Below are 677 nucleotides of genomic sequence, written 5' to 3'. Positions count from 1 at the left end.
TCACCGATGACCCCACCCTCTTTTCAGCAGCGTATCAGCCGTTAGAAAAGACACAATCGTTCCTTTCTTCGCGTCCAGAAGGGCATGGAAATTTGATTTAGAACCTTTAAAATGCGGACGTCTGCCGAACAGAGGGACGGCACAGACTTAATCTTGTTACGGTAAAACGGAGTGACGGATGGAGTGAGGGATAGTGGCGAAGGTTCTCGAGCTCATGAATATAGGCTGGTGGGGGGGTAGAGGAACTGGGGAGGGGAGAAAGAGAGAGGGGGATTGGAAGGGAGAGAGGGAAGGATGGGGAAGACGGGGGAGAGTGAGGGGGGGCTTGATGCAAAGGGAGAGCGGTTGGGGAGAGGGAGAGGGGTTAGGGATGAAGGAGAGTGGGGGTAAGAGTGGTAGGGAGGGTTGGGAAATGGCTAAGAGGGGTCACTTTAGGGGTGAGGCGTCAGTACGGGTGGGCGGTAATGTCTGTGTGACGCCGTGGCACCCACCGCTGCAGATTTTAAAGGGAAAACGAATTTGAGTGTCGTTATCACAGGTGTAGAGTAATGCAGCGCAAGTTGGATTTTAAGCTCCCAAAACCTCGTAATTATGGCACTGACTATCATTCTTAATCTGTCCTCACTTTTCGAACAATCGTAACCCACACGGGGGGCCCACAACAGGCAAGCCATTTT

This window comes from Penaeus monodon, chromosome 27, assembly GCF_015228065.2.
Source record: "Penaeus monodon isolate SGIC_2016 chromosome 27, NSTDA_Pmon_1, whole genome shotgun sequence".
Taxonomy (NCBI): domain Eukaryota; kingdom Metazoa; phylum Arthropoda; class Malacostraca; order Decapoda; family Penaeidae; genus Penaeus; species Penaeus monodon.
The sequence above is the reverse complement of the archived record's forward strand: the minus strand, read 5'-3'. Positions refer to the sequence as shown.